Source organism: Antechinus flavipes, chromosome 2 (genome assembly GCF_016432865.1).
Source record: "Antechinus flavipes isolate AdamAnt ecotype Samford, QLD, Australia chromosome 2, AdamAnt_v2, whole genome shotgun sequence".
NCBI lineage: Eukaryota > Metazoa > Chordata > Mammalia > Dasyuromorphia > Dasyuridae > Antechinus > Antechinus flavipes.
In genome coordinates this window covers 506,164,258-506,186,209 of record NC_067399.1, presented here as the reverse complement: position 1 = coordinate 506,186,209, position 21,952 = coordinate 506,164,258, and the positions used below count along the sequence as shown (strand labels likewise).

The window sequence follows — 21,952 nt, the reverse complement described above, 5'->3', positions numbered from 1 at the left end:
TTAATGTTTACTAAAGTAAAGAGCAATAAAATTCAAGCTTAGCCTGGACTGGGCAATAAAAAGCTCTGGAGATAAGATGCTAATAGCTGTTAGAAGAAATGTAGTGGAAAAGAAAAGAAAAAAAAAACTTTTAAAAACAGCTGCATTAGTTTAATTCAATTTGTTACCTTCTGAAATATTTTGAGTTATTTGTTAACATAAGTTATACCTTAAATCCAGTTCTGCTGGACATTTGTGGGTTTTGTGGAGATTTGGGCTGTTCACTATAGTGTGAATCTTACAAATTTTTGAAGGAAAAAGGAAAGAGGAATGCAGGTGATTTAGGAAGGACTCATTAGTAGGGGAAATTAGAAATTTGCATGGTTTTAGGAAGGTGAAAGAAAGACTTTTGGGAGTAAGTGAAGAGGTGGGGGAGGGAGCCACCCACCCCCACTGTCTTCTGCTACTTTACCAAAGGAGCATCTGGTAGAAAAGTTCTTTAAGGAGATTGTTCAAGTATGTAGTCAGGGAGAAAGGAAAAGTTGGAAATGGGTGGATTTGGAAAGAAAGCTGATGTTGGGAAACTGATGGGCTAAATCTTGAAAAGGATCCCCATGTAGGAAATTGAGTGGGGAACCCGAGGGAAGTTTTTTTCCTAGGGGGCAGGAGTGAGGGAAGGGTGGCCATGTGGAACCCTCTTCCCCTCACCTCCCTGAGTATGTTCCTGCCATTTTTTTTCTTATCTGATTACGGCCAGTGCAGCAAACTGTGATTTTTAAGGGCATGCTTACTTTTAGGTTAATTGATTAAATATTTGTTTCTTTAATACATAAATGTTTTCTTGATTAAGAGATATGGTCATAAATGTGATCTATACTTTGGTAGGAATATTTCTAAAAGTTTCATCGCTATGTTAAAAAACCTTCTTGAATTTTTTATGTGGAATTGGGTCTTTTGTATAAGTTTAAATTGATTGTATTGGGTCATCCTGAGGTTATTTAAAGGGCCTCTGAACATAATAGTTTTCTTTGTCCTTTTGAAAATGTTTCTCTTATGGACAATATGCAATTTGGGATATTTTTCTATGTATTGGGTATTTTAAAAGCAAAATGATTTGTATGTATAATGTTCACTCATGTAACATCCACCTATGATAATTGTTCTAAGTTGTGAACTTACTGAGGCAAAATTTCTTTCTGTTATTACTATAAGGTTAGGGTAAATCTTTGTTTAAGAGTTATCAGAAATTTGATTAGTGGTATCTGTTAATAGAGGTAAAAGTTCTTGGGCTTATAGTTAATTAGTTAATGCTATATGGGAGTTTTAAAGCTCCACCCTCTGACAGTTACTGGGACAATTGATTGGAATAAAACTGGGTTAATATTTTTTTCTGTATGTGCTGAAGGTTGGGTTTTAACTGTTTATGTTATGTTATAATTATGTTCTTGCATTTTTCCTTCTGTAACTGATCTCTATGATTGGAGCAATGGTCAATAGAACTGTTAATGCAATTCAATTATGTCACGCCTTACTATTTTCAGTCTGATTACATGTAATCATTGTATCCTAAATGCTTGGACAACTGAGTATTTTGCCTGGTCATCTGTCTGTTACTGGATATTTGTATTTTGTTTCTTTAAGGTTTCTACATGAAGACTGTACCCGTTTGCCTGGCTTGTAAAGCAAACTCATCTCTTCACATAGAAAACTGCTGGCCAATTTATTTTGGCCTCCTCATAGTTTGCAGCAGTCTGGTGAACTGGGTCTTTCTATTTGAGACTGATCTAATCTTTATGTGTTAGATTTGTGTTTTTATTCTAGATTTTGGTCAAATTACAGATATTGGTTTGCTTCTGGAACCTGGATCAGCTTTGATTGCCAGCATGACACACCCACTCTGCATGGAATGAGAGCCTCCTATCACTTCACAGCCTGAAGCAGCAGTTTGTACATGAGACCATGGACTGGACCCTGCATCCAGTGTACTTTGGACTGATATAAGGGACTTTGGGAATAGTTGATGACTGACTGTTAAACCTTGTCTGGATCATCTATTACTGTGTGTTTAAGACTTGGGATGGGATTTGTTAAAGCTATGTAATTAATGCTACTGTACTAGTCTATTATGGATAGGGATTTTGGTTCACTCTTGGGATTTAAATGTGGAATGGTCATTTGATAATTCCTTTTGTGGAAAAAAAAGGGGAGGAAGAGATAGAACATTGGGGAAACTAGTGTATTTTTTTCAATACCTGAAAGAATGGGAACCCCTAGCTCCTATTCACTTTGCTTTAGGCATTTTTGCTCCACCCCCTATCTCACTAGTTCAGATTGAATTTGAATGTTTTAGCTTTAGAATCCCTTATTTTGTTAAAATTGCCCTGGCAGACTCAGTTTTTGGGATTATTTTTTTAGAAAAGTTTTAGAAATCAGACACCTGTCCTGGGACTGGCAATCTCTCTGATCTGTTTTTCCATTCCTGTAACCCTAGTTCATTTAGTATTTCAGAAGTTCAAAGGACCTTGAAGTTTGGCATGAGGCACCTAAAAAGTTTGGGGTTTGCTTGCCATGATGGTCTGTCTGTGCATAATCTGCTCTGCAATCTGATCCTTTCTGCAGCCCTGTCTGTTTCTCTGGTCGGGGACAGGTGGAGCTACTACAGCCTCACCCTTCTCCCCTGGAGAGATCTGCCTCACTGAATGGGCTTGAGCCCTTGGTCCTGCTGATCTGTAAGCAGAGACCGAGTTAAGTGCACAAATGACCACAGACCTAACTGTCCATCTCAAACTGGATTCTCTGGCTGAGATGGTGCTGCAGAACTGTAGAGGACCTGACATGCTTGCAGCGAGGGAGCCTTTGTACAGATGTTAACTCTGGGGTTATCAGGGAGAGACTTGCTCTTGCCATATGAGTCCTTACATTTTTCTAGTTTTATTTTGGGTTGGTCAAAATTAGGGTGCTAAGACCTCCTGGGTATCTAGAGGAAGGTTCTAAGATTCAAAGGTTTGAATATTTAGGAAAGAGAGTGTGGAATGTTACGCCACAGTTCTCTTTAACTGTCCTGACTCAGTTTCCCTGCACTAGTTTCCCTTGTCTCAGTTTCTTTAACTGTTCTGTGTCAATCCCCTAAGTTGTTAAAACCCCCCCCCCCTACCCCGGCTGACTGAGGACCGTTTGCTCTAAGGTTATAAATTGTTAGCCCAAGCAAGATAAACAAGAGAGTAGACCTCCTGACTCTTTTCTGTCCTCAAGAATTTATAATATCCTTCTAAAATATTCCAAGATATCTCTTTGTATTCAGACATCCGTCTCTGGGTTTTTTTTTTAGGATTTATGGCTTCCCCCATCCTGACAGCTTCTTACCCCTTCCTTTGTTTAGAGAAAAGCTATTTAAGAAGTTGGGGTTCCTCCATTCATTGCTGGAGGTTGGAGGCTGGAGGCCAGTAGCTGTATGCTGGACTCTTTGAGTTGACAGTCTCCTCCAGCCCTGGGACCAACATGGATTCCTGGGTTCCAGTATATCTTTATCTCTGTCTGACTGGATAATTTGAGATGAGAGTCCTGTCCAGTCAATTTTACTCTCCCATTAATAAAATATTTAATAAAATATTAAAAACTCTCTAATCTCTTTCCTGCCTCAGTTTCTCTGGCATTACAAACCTGCATTTTAGAAAAGTCATTTGAGTGATTGGAGGATGGAATGGAGTGGGGAGAGACTTGAGGCAGACAGATCCACCAGCAGGCTATTGCTATAATCTAAGCTTGAGGTAATGAAAACCTACACCAGTGATAGTGGCTGGGGAGAAAAGGGGTGTGTGTGTGTGTGTGTGTGTGTGTGTGTGTGTGTGAGAGATGTTGCTGAGGAAATCAACAGGCCTTGCCAAAAGCTAAGGTATAGGAGATAAGAGATAGTGAGGAATCCAGGGCGACTCTTGAGTTTTGAGACAGGGGACTTGGGAGGGTGATGTTGTCCTCTATAGGAGTAGGGAAGTTTAGTAGGGAGAGGCTTTTTAGGGTAAAATAATGAATTCTGTAGTGAGCATGTTGAGTTTAAGATGTCTGCTATATATCCATTTCTGCAAGTCTGAAAGGTCAGTTGGAGATGCAAGACTGGAGGTCTTAGATTAGTTTCAGAATCATTAGCATAGAGACGGTAACTAAAACCTTGGGAGCTAAGTATATAGAAGGGAAGAGAAGAGGGCCTAGAATAGAGCCTTAAACCACACCTATGGTTAGAAGACGTAATCTGGAGGAAGATCCAATAAAAGAGACAGAAAAGTAAATAGGTAGTTGTAAAACCAGGTGAAAATGAAAATCTAGAGAAGAGTTTATCAAGGAAGAAGAGGTAATCAAGCCTGTCAAATTCTGAAGAGAGGTTAAGGAGAATGAGAATTGAGAAAGGGCCATTGGATATTGCCCCAGAAGCTCCAAGAAGACTATAGGGGACAACACAGAGGAAGATATAGAGGAATCAGTTAAAGCAGGGAGGGTATATGTGTGTGAGGTAATCAGGGGTTAGTACCGTGCTCAGGGTCACACAGCTAGTGTCAAGTGTCTGAGGCTGAATTTAAACTCAGGTTCTCCTGACAATCTAGCTGATGCTCTATTGTTTCAGTCTTTTGCCAGGCACTTGTGCTCTTAAATGAAAGGAATAAATCTCTAAATGTGGATTTTCGGAAATCAAGAATTTTTTCTTCTTGTTTCTTATTTATTGGGTAAATGCCCTATGTTGTGTTAATGTGAATACACAGTCATTAGTCTTGCAGATAGCCACTTGTCTTCTTACATCTGGGGCAGGAAGTATTATAAAATCACTAGGAAGCTATGGCTAAAGGGATCTTAGAGGTGATTTGTTTAACTCAATCATGTTACACATGGCAGTCTCCAGACTCCCAGTGCAGTTCCTCAGGTCTGCTCCATCAATATGACAAGGATGTCCTTAAAGGATCTGTATCAATGGTAATATTTATGGGAAGAGTCAAGAAGAATATAGTTTACTATGTCCTGCAAGAGCTGATAGGGACTGAGTGTCTCTGATGAGAAGACTGAAGTTTTTATTCAGGCATTAATCCAAGCTCTGTCCTAAAGGAAGGTTATAGGATTTTGGAATTTTCTCAGCATTGGTCAGATTGGGATAAAGAATCGGTGAGTGTAGCCAGAAGTGTTTTCTTCCTGTTGTATCCAGCAGAGAGAAGCTAACCCCGTTTGTTTAAATAACACTGCAATTGTAATGTTTTGTTTCAAAGAGAATCTCAAATTTCTCAGGCTCATTAATCCTAGAAAGTTGAAAAGAGCACCCACTGAGTTGAGCTGTGCAGGCCACTTGACTTCTCTCTTGGTTTCATTTACCTCATTGGTAAACAGAGTTGGGGAGGGGAGAGACAGAATTTGGAGTACATGACATCTGAGGTGACCCTAATCCCATGATTCCACCCAGAGACTGATTGAGGTCACTGAGGAAGAATAAGACTTTGCTAGGAGAAAGGGGGGCACGTTGGGAAGGGAGGTGAAGGGATGAGGGTGGAGAGTTTGCAATAAATGGATTATCTTTCCTTTCTCCCCTTGTCTAGCTTTAGTCTTTGCAATCACCAGTCTGTTTTGGAAGGTGAGCAGTCTTGGAGATCTAGGGAAGATGAAGGAAATCTGTGTCGGCATAGAATTTTATTTATTTTATAATTATTATCTATCTATCTATTTATTTATTTTGCAGGATAGAGGAGGTCTTGTGGTAGTTTTATTCTCACTTCATGGGATCTAGTTGTTGTTACTGAGACATTATATGTAGTCCATTTTCTTTCTCCAAACCTTTGCTTTGGCTGCACCCTATACTTGGAATATACTCCTCCTGTCAAACTTCTGCCTCTTACAATTCTTGTTTCATTCAAGAATCAGTCAGATCCTGCCTGCTAGAGGAAATCTTTTCTGATCTCCCCAACTGTGGTCTGCCTGCCTCAATCTTACTCACATCACTCTGCAGCCCAGGATTTTAAATCAGGCTTTTCACTTTTAGCCCAGATTGTCAGGTGAAACTCTTGCTTTTCTGCTCCAGTTAGACAGAAGCTTCTTACCAGACACTAACAAACATGGGGTTTATAAAGGAAAACATATTGGACCAGGTGCCCGAAGACCTGATTTCTAGTCTCAGTTTTGCCACTGAATAGGTGATCTTAGGAGAACAGCTTAATTTCTCTGAGCCTACTGTCTTATGAAATGAAAATAGTAATCCATACTTTGTTCAACTACCAGGAGTTTTTGTGGATCATAATAATATATGAAAGCCTTGGGAAAAGGGCAAAAAGCTCTATAAAAAAGGGATTAGGTGGTGGGATTATATTTACTGCAGTACCCAGGAATTCTTGCTGGAAGTGGCCATAATGGAAGTTTCAAGTGTCACACACACCCTCCTCCCCTTCCCCAAGCTCTCTTTCCACCTTTTCTTCCTCTCCCTACCCTTCCTGGCCTTTCTAAGAACCTCAGTGAGGGAGCGGGTGAGATTTGCAGATTTGTTAAACCTCTCTAGCTTCTCTAGAAAATATCTGTTTGGTATATGCTATTCTACTTGAGGGCGGGAATATTCTGGTTTCCTCACTTAAATTTCCTTAACTTCAGGGGTCACACACCTGTCCTACTGTTTCTGTCCCAGAATTTTTTGCTGCTCAGTTGCTGTTAAAATTCCTAAACATCCATTTCAGAACACCTGGGAGGTTTTCCTCATTCCAAGAAATTAGAGCCATTTCCAGAAGTGGAAGTTTTAGTTATTCTCTGAAGAAAATCATAGGATCAGAGGCCTAGAGTGTCCTGGAAAGGACCTAGCCCACCTCGAAGAAATGGAGGCTTAGGGAGATAAGTGACTTCTACCTGACCCATATGCCTCTTCATACCTTTCCTTTTTACTGGCCCAGAAGGGAAGTACCATAGGAGCCGGTGGTGTCTGTTTTCATACTTCCAGGGATCAGTGATCTCATGATAGGCTTGTACCTGCAATGTCTGATTTCAGTGCTCTTTCACATTTAGTGGTAAAGAGCAGATTCCATCCACACTCCAGTCAGCCAGTTGGGGCTTTCTCTAGCTCTTGACAAGTTGTAGATAGATATCAGTGGGACATGTGGCTGCCTTTATGGCTTTCCCCACACTTGCTATGTGATCAACCTACAGTTTCTGGTTATATAGCTTCTTGATGTCATTTAAGAAAATGTTCATTCTTTTACAGAATTTTTTTTTTTTTAATAAACTGCTGTTAGTCAACTTAAAAGTAATGCAGTAAGTTTCCCTCTTGTCAACATTGGGTGGTGGAGCGGCAAAGTGAAGAGAGAGGAATGGGAAGAGATCCAATTCTTGGTTCCTCTGGGTCCTGTGTTATTGTTGTTGTTTTAAAGAATGTTTCTTCTAAAAAAAATTCTCAACTACCTGTAAAAACAATTTAACATTAAAAAAATTTAATACCAAATTCCCTAAGAAGAGATAAAAAAGGAAAACCCTTATCTCTTTCTTGAGAAGGCAAACACTTTTATATAGATTAAACATGCAAAGTCATGCAAAACATTTCTGTTAGTCACATTGCAAAAGAAAATGCAGACCAAACAAACCAGCTTCCAAACCCTCAAGAAAAAAAAAAGCCCCCCAAAAGTGTTTCAATCTGTATTCAGACTCAATCAGTTCTTTCTTTGGAAGTGACTAGCATTTTTTTTTTTTTTTTTTAATCATAGGACCTTCCAAATGATCTCAGATCGTTGTATTGCTGAGAATAGTTAAGTCATTCACATTTCACCTACACTATTGCCATTACAATTTGTTTTATGTTTTTTTCTGCTCACTTTATTTTGCATCAGTTCATGTGAATCTTCCTAGATTTTTCTGAAATCATCCTGCTCCTCATTTCTTATAGTGTTTATTTTTTTTAAAGAGAGATTTGTTTTGTACTATTTGCCTTGAATGAGGAACTCATATATGACTTTTCCCTTATAAATTGAGTAAGAGTCCTACATAGCTGCTCCCCATTGGAGGTGAGCTAAAGAAGCTAAAGATTTAAATGAGAAAAAATAAGAAAGGAGCGCATTCTACATACAGTGATAGATAGACTGAACAGCCAGAATATGGAATCCATTGATTGGGGCCGAGCAAATTCTATGCTATGCCTCAGCTCAAAAATCTTCAGGGCTTCTTATTGCCTACCTAATAAAGTTTAAATTCCTTTGCCTGGAATTAAAGGCTCTCATCATCTGATACTTACCCTGTCATTCTTGCTTTGTCACACTACTTTCCTCCATATTTAAAAAAAAAAAAAGTTAATGTAATATTTTTCCCAATTACATGTTAAGAGAATTATTTATTTATTTATAATTTTTTTTTTTTTTTTGCTGGGGTAATTGGGGTTAAGTGACATGCCCAGGGTCACAAGCTAGGAAGTGTTAAGTGTCTGAGGTCAAATTTGAACTCCGGACTTAAGGGCTGGTGCACTGTGCCACCTAGTTACCCCCAAAATAATTTTTTAAAAAATAACTTTTTATTGACAGAATCCGTGCCAGGGTAACTTTTTACAACATTATCCCTTGCACTCGCTTCTGTTCCGATTTTTCCCCTCCCTCCCTTCACCCCCTCCCCCAGATGGCAAGCCCCAAAAGAATTTTTAAAAAATCTTCTATGTACTTTATGCTTCAGCTAGATCAAATAATTTTCTGATGCCCAATTACTCCTGCATTTTCCTGGCTTCTGATCTTTTCTTATACTAATGCTATGCCTGGACTGCTCTTTCCCCCCTTCACCTGTAGAATTGTAGTGGGACCAACTCAAACCTAATCTCCATGATGAAGTCTTCTTTCTCCCTTATCTCTTGCTCTCATGATACAAAACTGCTTTGTGTGTTATGATTATCTGGGCATGGCTACACATTCTTTACTTTACTCTTAGCTCCTCCTGGATAGGAGAATTAGTCTTGTCTGAATTTTCTATCACCCTCAGTGTCTCTGTTCACAGTAGATGCTTAATAAACTTTATACCTGGATGAATCCATCCAAGTATTACACTGGCATCCACAAAAAGCAACCAAACAAAAAAAAACCTTAGAATCTCCTTAAGTTTTATAGATAGATTTATTAAGTTCTGGCAACCATTGCGGGGATCTAGATGGAAGCTAGTGAGGCAACCTCTGCTCTTAATGAGCTTACATTCTAATGGGAGAAAACGACACACAAAGAGGAAGTGGGGGGAAGGGGTGTACCCTTGCCATGATGTGGAGGCCTGATTTTATGTAAGATAAGGAAAGTAAAAACTCACCAATCGTAGCCTCTATCGTTAGGACAGGATCTAAGTTAATGGAGTGGAATTGGGTGGATTGTAGTGAAGGTCAGAGTACAGGCAAAATGGTATGATTGCTGGGAAGTGATCTTTCATGGGGAATTTACATGGGGAAATTCCATGGGAACTACTAGAGACAAAACTTGCACATGATATGAAGGCATAGAAAGATTGTTCTCTTTAGGGTGGAAGGAATAGAATTTGCCAGTAGAATCCCAGATCCTCTTAAAAGGGACAATTAGATCATAGCTTTGAAGATGGTAGAACTTTGAGGTTATTGAATACAACTTCCCCATCCCCATTTTTATAGACAAGGAAACTGAGGCTGAGAGGTTAATCAGCTTGTTCACTGTCAGAGATTCAAGTAAAGGAAGGATTTTGGGAAGACTGGAACCTAGATTTTCTGACTTTTGAGATCAATGTTCTTTTGATTTTATTAAACTGTCTCTCCTGTTGAATTGGTCGTAACTTTTCTGGTAAATAAAAAGTTGAGTTGGGAAAACATGGGTAATGGAAAAGGAAGCCCAGTAGTTTTCAAGAGCTGAGCCTCAAGGTTTCTGTTTGTTTGTTTGTTTGTTTGTTGAAAGAACTAGTCTTTATCCTGGTGGGAGGTAGGGAGGGCTCAGCTGACATTGTTTTTGTGGGAGGTTGGTATTTTTTTTTTTTTTTTTATTGTGTGCATTAATGAGTAAACCAGAAGACTGGTGTTTCATTTGGAGTCTCTCATGCAACTCATCTCTTTTACTCCCTGATACGCTGGGACATTTATGATGTTGGATTTATGACTCTGAAGGAGTTTGAGTGCCAATAAGATGATGTCAACCTATTTCAGGCTTCCCTTTTGGGATCAGGCCAAAAAAATACAAGTAGATTTCCCCTTTATCCCTCTTTCTCCCCTTCTCCCCCCAAAGCAAGCTTTAAATGAAGAAAGGCGATTGTTCCCATCTACTACTTTAGGCCCAGATATTTCTTGTTAGGAGAACTGATTCTTAAAGCTCCCTGGAACCTGTGGCTAGTGATTGACTGCATGGTAATTTCCAAGCCTTTCCTAGTGAATAAAAGTAGGGAAGAGTTTGCTTCTGTATTGAATACTCCTACCAATTCTGATTTCATGATCTTCCTCTAGTTGATAAAAGGCATTAGGTATGGAATCTTCCTGCTGGGACAAATCCCATAAGTTGCTGAGTAATGCTTCTGTTTGGTGCTCAGGCCTGAACTTTTTCTATAGGCCACTGAGAATGATTTGGGATATTTTTTCTCCCCCTTTCCATCTGCTTTTCCGTATTAATTTGAGGTCACCAACTCTTTCTACTTGGAAGGTGTTTTCCTGCTGGTTTGTAGGACCTTCCTACATCACAATTATTCCAATTGGTTCAGGGTAGCTAGTTTTACAGTATGCTGGGCCTGGAGTCAGGAGGATACATTTCCTCTAGTTCAATCCAGCCTCTGATACTTACTAGCTGTGTGATCCTGGGCAAGTCACTTAACCCTCAGTTTGCCTCAGTATCCTCCTCTGTAAAATGAGCTGGGGAAGGAACTGCAAACCACTCTAACATCTTTGACAAGGACACTCCAGATGGGGTCACACAACTGAAACAACTCATCAACAAGAGGGGAGATTGTGGGAACAAAGCTTGTAGAGGGGTATCTAGATACTAAGGTTCCTATAGAAAGCAAGCTTCTTGTCTGCATTCCCACAACTTATCACATACCTGGCATATTTTAAGTGCTTAATAAAATTTATTGAATTTAATTCTAATCCTAGTTCTCTTGCTAACCCACTATATGACTTTCCCAATTCAATTCAATATACATTAAGTTCAAGATAATGTACTAGGAACTTGGAATTCATTAATAAAAGAAAAAAGTCCCTTTGAGAGCTTATCATTTTGTAGATAGCAAGCCATTTCCTTTCTTTGGATTTTAGTTTCAATTTAGTTTGAGAAATATCCCAGCTCTGAAATACAATTCACAGCATTTTAATGCCTCATCTCTATGTTTTGTTTGTTTTTAAATTGTTCTTCCAGGTGATTTCTAAGTGCCAAAATTCCAAATCTTGACCTTTAGTTTTTTCAGCTATCACATACCCCACATTTGGGTTCCTTAAAGGATATCATGTGTATGCAGAGGCTTTGTGGAGAGTAAGTAAGCCTAGAGCTTTCTTCCAGATTAACATGATGAAGGCTTTTTCCTAGTTTGATTTTCTGCTTTAGCTTCTGCATTCAGTTCTTTAGTTCTGAATGGTAGGCTTTCTTTCTTCTCTTCCCAGTTCTCATCTTTTCTGGTTGCCTGCTTGGGGGAGTAATGCCCTAGCTGAAAAGGAAATGTTTGTCCAAATTCTGATTTGCTAGAAAGGTAGATTGTAGCCAGATGATAAAGGGCATGCTGAATTGCTGTTTTTTCTTCGTGGTATCTAAGGAACCATAGCTTCTGATGGAGTCTAGAACTTTCTTTGGATCTTGCAGTTTTAGAATTATTGGGGTACTGAGAGTAGAGTTAAAGTCTTCAGACTTGGCTTTTTAAAAATCACTTATTAGCTGTGGGACTTTAGGTAATTCACTTCACTTGTCTGAGTTTATAATTCCTCATCTGTAAATAGTAGTACCGCAGGATTCCTTCCATGATCTATTAAATCCATGATCTTATGTGGGGTAGATGGCAAGTGCGGAAACTTGTAGCCCCCAGCTATCCTGGATACCAGTGTTTCCAGTTTTCTGTCAGACAAAATGAGTAACAGTGGGTTCCTCCCTAACTGTCCTTTTGGCAAAGGAAAAGATGCAGGATCCACCCAACAGAAGAAAAAGGAAGGAGAAACATTTGATACCAGGGAAGGGGGAGGAAGAGACAGAGGAAGTTTTTTCAGTGGTTGAACAATAATGTCTGGGTTGAATCAAGGGGAATTCCTTCTTGTCTTGAGAGGATAACTCTTTGACTTAGTCTTAGTGAAATAATATTTTGGAAATTGAAAGGTTCCTGGATGTCTACTGATTTCCTAACTCCCTGGGGTAGATATTCTGGTGACTCTTCATCTTACAGAAATTGCCAGTGAAATACAGACAATATTGCTAGGATTATTTATTTATTTATTGCTGATATGTTTGATCCCTTCCCTTTCTAGAAGAGCCAATTAAAATATTAAGAATTAAATAAATAAAGAATTTAAAAATATGTGGGGTTGAGGGGAGGAAAGGAGAAACTAGCAAAACTAACAAACCTTCCACTTCCAATATTACGTATAGTGCTAAGTACCTATGCCCCTCACTGCTAAAAAGAAAGGAAGCAATTATTTTCTCCTATATCTAATTTGAGGCCAATATTGATTATTATAATTTTATCAATGTATTCAGCATCTTCTATGTTTCATTTGATTTCAAAAGTTTATTTGTTGTTGTTTTTCCTAATTACTTTATTGTAGTAATTATATTGGGGCAGGTGAGTAACATGTGGATAGAGCTCCAGACTTGGAGTCTTTCTTCCAGATGAGTCCTTCCTCTTGGGTTCAAATCTGGTCTCAGATATGTGCTATTTGTGTGACCCTGAACAAATCACTTAAGCCTATTTACCAAAGTTTTCCTCATCTGTCAAATGAATTGGAGAAGGAAATGTCAAATCATTTCAGTGTCTTTGCCAAGAAAACCCCAAATAGGATCATGAAGAGTTGGACATAAGTGAAAATGACTAAACAGCAACAAAGTAATTATATATATTGTTTTCTGATTTTGCTTATTTTCCTTTGTAGTTTATATAAACTTTCCTGTGATTTTCTCTATTCTATATATCTATTGCTTTTCTCATGAAAATATTATTTATGTTATATACAATTATAATCAAATACACTGGGCAATGTTTAATTAGTCCCTGAATGATTCATTAATTTTGCTTCTAGTTCTTTGCTACTACAGAAGGTGCTCCTATAAATATTTTAATATATGTGAGATTTTTCTGTTGATTACTGACCTCCTTGGGAGTAGATGCATTTATTAGTGCAATCTCTGGGTTAAAGGATATGGATCTTTTAGTCTCTTTTTTAGCATAGTTAAAAATTGCTACCAAAGTGATTGGGCTATTTTAGAATTGTACCAACCATACATACTAGTGTATCCTGGCAGAAATTATTTTTAATAATGGTAACACGAATATTATCAATTATTATATCATTATTGGGAATTAGGACAGAAAAGTTAAACAAAATCAAATCAAATCAAATGTAACCAAAGGAGCAGCTAGATGGCGTAGCGTGTTGGGTACCAGTTTTGGAGTCAGGAGGACCCGAGTTCAAATGTGACCTCAAACACTCACCAGCTGTGTGACCCTAGGCAAGTCACTTAATACAATGTTCTCTTCTTCTCGAGAATATAATATTCTCTGGGAGCAGGTTTCTTGTGAGCTTCTGGAGGCAGCCTTCCTTTCAGTTCAGAGTAATAATCACCTCAAATGCAGCCAGGAATTAAAGTCCAGGCTTTTATTGTCTCTTCCAAAATAGTGCGGTTAGTTTTCTTAGAAGCCTATCTCTCTCCTTGGTTCCAAGAGCTCCTGTTGCTAGTCCTTTTGCCTCTGCCAACTTCAGCTCTCTTTGAATCCTTCATTCTGCCCAACTGAATCCTGGCTTCTTAATCTCCCAGAAGTCTCTAGTTGGCTTGTGGGAACTCCTTATATATGATCTCTTAAAGGTGTGAACTCAAAGGTTGACTCTTCCTCCGAGAGTGGGAGTCAACCTTTGAGTTCACACCTTTAAGAGAGTGGGATTGTGGGAGGTGTAACTTGTGATCTTGTAGAACTCCAATGAGTACTAAATACATTAGTGAACCAGAGAACTGCTAAGCACAATGCTAAAATTAGACAACCGATTTAGCACCTTGTAAGAATTCTAACAACTTAACCCCGATTGCCTCTGGTGTGGACACAACCCCCAAAGTAACCAAAGTTTATTTTTTTTTATTTGACATTTTAATGTTGATGATAATTTATATTTTTATGCCACATTAGGTGGAATAACTGTAGTATAATGGATAGAAATATAGTTTTAGAGTCAAGAAAAATTCTTGGGTCATTCTGGCTAAAAGTCCTTAGATCAGTCACTTCCTCAGTACCTTTAGCTTTAAGTTGCAAAAAATTTACTGATTTCCATCTTTGGCCAAAGTTCTCCCTATCAGTGGCTCCCAACTTTTTTGTTCTTCTGGGAAGTCTTTTAATTTAAAGGGAAAAAAAAGCATCATGAGTTCCTAGTGTGATTTACTTTGTTATTCATATTATTCAGCAGTTATTTAATGTTGAAGGTATCACTGAAGAATGTTCATTGTGAACCTTTTGAACCAAAATGATGAGCCTCCAAAAGGTTTGAGAACCACCAAGTGGGAACTACTACCTTATACCAATAAAATCACAAGTCTAGTTTTTTTTTTTTAAAGAAATATGACATTTGATGATGTGTTGTGCATCTCTGATCTCATCTGCACCTTTGTCTTCTATAAAACAGATACTAATACCTCTTAGTAAAACTAAGACTTAGAGACCTGGATGAGACACATGGAATGACTTGCCTAGTCACTTGACTTCCAGGGGATCAGAATGGGATTCAAACCTCACTCTTCTGACTCGTGTTCTTTTAAATCAGAGCTAAATTTCATAGCTTTGAAAACTGGAACCCATTATTCCATGAATTGGCCTGTGTTAATATATCATTTGGTTCTAATACCGAATGAATATATCACATTTCCTATAATATGTAAACTTCTGTATACTTCTAGCTGCCTAGGTGTGGAAGGGACAGATTTTGAGTGCAGGTAGGCTCCTGCTTCTCATTTAATTCTAAAACCATTTTGCTAATAATGAAAGACAAAGGCTAAATGATTCTGAATGAATGGATTGCACTGGTGAAAAAGAGCATTTATTTACAAAACACTTATTATGTGTGAAATTTATTGTAAACCTGGAGATGCAAATACAAAAGTGAAGCATCATAATAGAGGGAATATGGGAGAGGAATGGTGGCCTAGGAGGAGGGTATTGGGATCTGTTGTTAATGAGTTGAGTTTGAGATGCCTAAAGGCATCCATTTTGAAATATTCAATAGACTTCTGGTGATTATAAGAAGAGAGGAAAGGGCTTGATACACAGAATTGTAAATCAGCAAACTCACGCTGATTGAACCCTTTGGGACTAATGAGATGATTACCCAGAGAGAAAAGAGAGTTCCCAGAAGAATCAACATTTGACCAAATGTCAAAGACTGCAGAGAAATAGACAAGGATGAGGACTAAGAAGAAATCATTAGATTGGTCAAGTAAGAGATTACTGGTAGCTTTGAAGAGAGAAGTTCCAGTTGAGGGATGAGGTGGAAAATTAGACTGAAGAGGGTTTATAAGAGGGTGAGTTGAGGAAGAGATATCTATTGTAGACTTGTTTTCTTAAGGAGTTCAGCTGAGGAAGAGAGGAGAGATTTATGATGATAATTACTGAAGAATAGTCGGCTTCAGTGAGGGCTTTTTAAGGATGGAGAAGACATAATTGTAGGAGGCAGGGAAGAAGAGAACAGATAGGGAGAAACTGAAGAATAGGGAGAAAGAAAGGATGATAGAGGGGACAGTTAGCTGGAGAAGATAGGAAAGGTTGGGATCAAGAATGCATATTGAGGGGTAGGCCTTGGCAAGGAAAAGGACTACCTTTCCAGTTCAGATTTGAGAGATTCGGTTCCTTTGACCTGGGTCAGATGTCCACTGGAGAGGAAGATGAGAAGAGGGTCTGGCTTCTGTCAAAAGGGGACTCAATCAATAATGCATGTGATCCCTATAATACTATGTACTTAGCCATATCCCAAAAGGATACATATTTTGACAACTAGAAGCCACCCACATAGTGATTTTCCAAATCTGTCTAGAAATTAACTTTTCTACTTCTTAAGAGTCTCTTGTTTCTTTCAAAGCTTAGCTTGGACCTCACCTTCAAAAACCTTTCCTGATTCTCTCAAAATGCTAGCACATGTCTTTACATGTCTCCCATTATTTTGTATTATTTTTGAATATATTTTCACAAACTTATATATGTTTTTTCTTCCCTGATAGAATAAAAGGTTCATGAGGGCAAAACCTGGTACATACTAGATAACTAATATAAACTTGTTACTGGTAGATGGCAGGAGTCTGGACAAATATCTTTCCCTGACTCTATACAAGTTGTACAATTAGTGTTCCTATTTTACATTCTAGTCTATTATTTACCCCCTCATTATTTTTGCACACCAAACCAAAGTTCTGAGGTTGATCCAATAGCCTCAGCAAATCTGAAATGACTTCCATATAGACATATGTGAGGCCCTCATCAGTTATTACATACTAAACAGATAGAAGTCTCAAGGAAGGAGTATTTGGCTCCCTGGTGTCTTTTACCAGTGGTCTCAAGTCATTGCTTAGATATAACTAGAAGTGATTGGTGATGATAACTTAACATAAAATTTTATTTTTTTTTCTTCTTGCAATGATAGGTACTAACTGAATAGTTTGATTAATGGCATTTGCAATACTGGAGAAAGATGTTTTATTTCCCTTGGTATTTGTGGAGAGGTAATGCTAAAAACTTCACTTTTAATGTGCTCACTGTTGTTATGTACAAAAGGGTCATTTACTTTTCAGTCATTGAGCTTAATGCGCCCCTTTGTAGCTTTCAATCAAGCTTGTCTTCTTTCATTATGTATGCCTTACTTCTGAGCTCAATGAGTGATGTCGTTTTCAAAGCAAAGGGTTTTCTTTTGTTATTTAGCTGGTAAGTAGTGAAGTTCCCAGGTAAGGTTCAAAAAATGCAAGTGCATTTGTTGTGAAGAGATTTTCAGTCTCTTGTACAATCCTTTTTCCCTGCTCTACTTAAATATGGAATTGCTCATTTTATTTGGTGTTGATTAGGTTTAGAATTGAAAACATTGTTCAGAATTGAAAAAAATTTAAATACTCTTTTCTAAAGAGACTGTTATTTACACATAACTGTCACCTGGGATGGCTGAGGACCACTCCAATTTTCTTAGTGCCGCAACATAGATTATTCTGTTAGAATGATGGAATTGTAGAATAAATCAAGATCTTAATTAAAGCACACCCCAAAACTCTTCTCTCTCCACTCTCTGTTTCTCTTTGTCTCTTTAACATCCCCTTTCTATCATTGAACACCTCCTCCTTGTCTCCCTCATGCTTTCCAGGTTTCTTTTGTGTATTATCTTCTTACATTAGATTGTAAGAATCTACAATCCCTGAGGGCAGGGATTATCTGTCTTTTTCTTACTTGTAGCTTTAGCATTTATCATAGTGCCTAGAACATAGTAAGCACTTAAAAAAACATCCACTTGGTTCAAGTGAATTTTCCTCTTCTCAGAAATGATCAGTTTGAGCTAGACAATCTCTAAAGTGCCTTACAGCTCTAATGATGCTATGAGATCTTTCCTTTGATCAGAGTTTGGGCCCTAGCTCTGCTGATTACTACTTGTGTGATCTTCACCATCTCCATTCATCCCTCAGAGCTTGTTTCCTTCTTCTGCAAAATGAGAGGTTTAAATTAGACCAGTGGTGCCAGACTCAAATAGAAATGGATCCCTGCAAGCCACATATTGGCTTAGAAAACCACAAAATTCATATCATCTATGTTGTATTATATTTTATTTATTTCGCTAAACATTTCCCAATGACATTTAATTTGGTTCCGACTGCACTCAGGAGTTTTGCCCGCCCACTGGCTGCAAGTTTGACAACTGAACTAGATGATCTCTAAGGTTCTTTCCAGATCTAGAGCCTATGAAAGTGGTGTCTTTAGATGCCCAAGGAATGACAAGCAAATCAGTTTTGTGACAAGCACCTGAGTAGTAGAGAAAGAAAAGAGAAGCCAGGAAGGAACTCGATGGGGGTTTGTAATAATCAAAAGCAAGGAGAAGATATTCTAATGGGATTAATGGCAGATCTTGGTGGTTTTTTTTTTGGGGGGGGGGGGGAGAATGGGAGAGCATGGTTGGTCAACCCAATTTCCTGCTCCAAATTTGCCCTTAGAAAGACTAGCATAGGTGAAACAGGATCCCAGATTAAACTGGAGACATTGTCAGACAAAACTCAAAATGCTGCTGTGTAGCTAGCCCCTTGGCTGCTGAAGGGAATCAGTTATGCCCTCTGTGACACAAAGTCAGGCATCTTGGTTGACTTAAAGAGCTTTGTATTAGGCAATTATTCTGAAAGCACATAAAATCCTTAGCTACATTTGTCTATCATTTTTCTAAGAAAGCTCTTTGTGGGGGCACCTAGTTGGTATAGTGCATAGAGCACCAGCCCTGAAGTCAGGAGGACAAATCTGGCCTCAGATATTTAATACTTCCTGGCTGTGTGACCCTGGGCAAGTCACTTAACCCTAATTGCTTCAGCCAAAAAACAAAACAAAACCCAACAACAACAAAAAACGGTTTGTTAAATGTTCGGGTCTTGGGATTTCTTGTAGGAATTCCTCCTTCGATTAAAACAGTTCCTAGGCCTCTAAAGGTTTCCTTCTTTGAGTTTTAAAATAGATTCTGTAAGATTGCCTTGGGAAGGGAAATGTCTTCTCTCTCTACCCCTTCAACCAAACAAAATTTTTTTAAAAAGCCATTTTGTTGCTTTTTGTTATTATTGTGTGTGTGTGTGTGTGTGTGTGTGTGTGTGTGTGTGTTTAGCAAAAGCAGGAATTGGAGTATATAGGTGTTTTTTTTTCCCCTTTCCTTTTAGGGATGCTTTCTAGTGCCACAGTAATATTTTCCATAATTTTAACTCAGCAGGAAGAAACAATAGAGAGACTTGTTTACTCAGACCGGAGGCTGATAATTTGGTGTGTTCTGGCAATTAAGAGAAGCATTTGGCTTTAATTTGTGTAGTGTTTTAGAAACTAAAATAGCTGTGAGGATTATGCTGGGATTGGATTGAACAGTAGGGCAGTCCAAACTGTAATGGGGATGATGAGCCCAGGCACTAGGCGGAGAATTACCCAGCATGTGGGCACAGTGGTGAATGTCACCAGCATTTACTTTTAGGGTATGAGGGAAATGGAGAAGACTGAATGGGTTGTTTTCATAATTTAGACAAGGTTCTTTGGGTGATTGCATCAAGGATTGTGAACAAATGGGAATTATTGAGCTGTTTAATTGTGGAAGATGTGAGGGAAGGAGGAGACTGTAACTGGCACAAAATGTCATTGTGGTCTATGCGAGAAGTAGAGTGTGAGTTCCAGAAGGGATTTTAGATCACTGAATGTCAAAGCTAGAAGGAACCTTAAAGAACCTCAAAGCTATCCTCTTCACTACATTACATGACAAAATCTAAAGTACTAACTCACACTATGACTGTCTATAGGATTTCAAATTCAGGCTAGTAGGATTTGAATTCTCTCACTACTCTCAGCAATATGTATAGGAAACATAGTTAGGGAGAGACAGTTAAAAAAAACAAAACAAAACAGTTTTCCTCTCAGGTTTGTAGTAAATCTTTAGTTTGAGCCCTGACCTCAATGTCTTAATAATTTTGTTCTTCTTTGTACTCCCTTGGATCAAATAGTCACTTAGCAGATATATTATGCTCCAAAAAGAGCAGCAAGATGAAGATGTGTTTTCATCTAAGGGTTATGATGCTTACTCACAGACTTCTTCCTTTTAGCTACTAGCGAAGTTTTTGCTCTCAAAGGGAGCCTTGGGTGGAATTCATTCCATCTTGGTGAAGGAGCAGGGGATGAGGGAAGATGATTTAGTGAAGAGAAAAGGGAATAAGGCATCAACCATATAGCCAGCCTCTTCTAATCAGCCTCAGTACCCGCTTTCCTGGATGCTCCCCACCCAATCAAATATGTATACTCCCATGTTTAGAGTTGTGTTTATATTACCTTCATTTTGGAATATATCCATTGCCCTCTCCTAACTAGTGAACCATTTACTGTAACTAAGAATTAAAAAAAGAGAGAGAGAAACAAATTCAGCAAACCAATTGACTTGTCAGAATATGTAACATCTGACAGAATCTATGATGATGCATTTTCCTAAATCCCTTATCTTTTCAAAAAAAGAAGGTGTACCAAGACAGCTGATTTTTTTTTTCCTTGAGCATTGATATGGAAACATTTTAAAAAATTATATACACAATCACTACTAACAAATATATTGAGTAAAATTTTACATAAACCCCTTAACAAAGTAAAACCAAATAAATTAAGCAACAGCTAACAAACACGTGTGCTCTGTGTTCTTTTCCAAGATATTTAAAGTCCCACTGTCTTTGACTTTTTTTTTTAAGAAAAATATCATTTTTTGTTTTCTTGACTTCTTGTTTTTTTAACTTCACTTTAAAGTACTTGATATTGATTTAGATATGGAAGTATTTTAGAATGAGGATGAAAGTAAATTATTTTGAAATTCTGCACTCTTGAATAGACTGGTGGAACCTTGTAAAAATATTCAATCCAATTTAGTGCCAATATTTCTATTTTTTCAATTGAAAACTCAATTTCTTGGACTATATAAATCACATGTCCTTAGTATGATGCACAGTGGATCCATCCCAAGGGAAACAATATAAGATGTTTACTTCCGTAAAAACCAGTGACATCTACAATTTCTAAGCAGGTTACTCTTGATCCATGTCTTTGGTGCTTTAGAACAAAGTTTCTTAAACTGAGTTGAGATTCCATATGGGATCATGTAGTAGGATGTGGGGGTTGCAAAATTATGATTTATTATCAGTAAATATTTGATTTATATACCTACATAGTTGGAGTCACATAAAAATTCCTTGGCCAAAAGGGAGTTGCAAGTGGAAAAAGTTTAAGAATCCCTACTTTAGAAGAGAGTGGGGTTAGCCTGTACCTTAGCCTCTACCCATAATCCCTGATATATTAGGTCATACAATCATATTTGTAGAAGTTTGGATCACTATTTCTCTCTTCTGGCAAGGATGGATCCAATGAAGCATCCTTTGCCAAGCCACTGTGCATCTAATGGTAAGGGATTTGGGAGAGGGAAGATCCTTGTACAGAGGCTTTCTTTGTGAAGGTTGTATAGAAACCAAGAATATGAGAGTTGAAAACAGTCTTAGAATAATGCAACCATGATCTATTAAAAATGTAACATCTTTAATTAGTGTCACTGAAATATTCCTAATCTCCAAGATAAATGGAACAAAAACCTTTCAAAATAGAGACATCTGGCAGAAGTGATTGAAATTACATGAGATATTGAGGAGGATGTGGGGAAAAGTGGAACACTAATGCATTGTTAGTGGAGTTGTGAATTGATTCAGCCATTTTGGAGAATAATTTGGAATTGTACTCAAAAGGCTATAAAACTGTACATACCCTTTGATCCAGTAATACCACTACTAGGTCTGTACCTGAAAGAGATCAGAAAAATAGAAAAGGACCCACATGTACAAAAATGTTAATAGCAGATTTTTTTTTTAATCTATAAGAAATGATAAACAGGCAGATTTCAGAAAAATTGGAAAGACATGAACTAATGTTGGGTGATGTGGGCAGAACCAAGAAAACATTGTATCCAGTAACAGCCACATTGTGCAATGATCTACTTTAATTGAGTTAGCTCTTCTCAGCAATACGAAGACAATTCCAAAAGGCTCATGATAGAAAATGCTATCCACATTCAGAGAATCTGAATACAGGTTGATGCATATTATTTTCTTTT

The 21,952-nt window shown here is 38.0% G+C and overlaps 1 protein-coding gene and 1 long non-coding RNA gene across 3 annotated transcripts in view; one reads left to right on the top strand and one right to left on the bottom strand.

The window, feature by feature from the left end:
* VAV2 (vav guanine nucleotide exchange factor 2) overlaps nt 1–21,952 on the top strand; it is a 446,728-nt gene that overhangs the window by 53,601 nt on the left and 371,175 nt on the right. The window lies entirely within an intron of this gene.
* The window catches only part of LOC127550960 (uncharacterized), a 38,642-nt gene continuing 23,882 nt past the window's right edge, over nt 7,193–21,952 (bottom strand). The window contains exon 3 of the long non-coding RNA XR_007950979.1: nt 7,193–7,386. This is a non-coding gene — a long non-coding RNA (uncharacterized LOC127550960). The remainder of the gene's footprint in view (nt 7,387–21,952) is intronic.